Below are 433 nucleotides of genomic sequence, written 5' to 3'. Positions count from 1 at the left end.
TTTATATTCATTTTTCACATTTACTTAAATTCATTCATCATCATCATCATCATATACAGTTTAAGGGACCATTGAGGTCCAACGCTGCCATCACAAACTTGCTCCATTCTTCCCTATAGTACGCTACGTCTAACTGATCCTTTCTTGAAGTACTCTTAGATCCTTCACAACTGAGTCCTTCCACCTTGTTCTGGATCTGCCCAGAGGTCTTTTACCTGTCATTTCGGCCATTAGAGCTTGTTTAATAATTCAGCCATCCGCCCTCCATACATATCCTAACCATTCGAGCCTTTTGCTCCTTGTATATGACAGAATGTTTGGTCTTCCGTATAGCTCCCGTAACTCATTATTATGTCTTCTTTCAAATTGCTCTGTTTCTCTGTTATATAGAGGACCATACATTTTTCTTAGTATTTTTCTTTCAAATGTAATT

This window comes from Acyrthosiphon pisum, chromosome A1 (genome assembly GCF_005508785.2).
Source record: "Acyrthosiphon pisum isolate AL4f chromosome A1, pea_aphid_22Mar2018_4r6ur, whole genome shotgun sequence".
In the NCBI taxonomy this organism is placed as follows: domain Eukaryota; kingdom Metazoa; phylum Arthropoda; class Insecta; order Hemiptera; family Aphididae; genus Acyrthosiphon; species Acyrthosiphon pisum.
The sequence above is the reverse complement of the archived record's forward strand: the minus strand, read 5'-3'. Positions refer to the sequence as shown.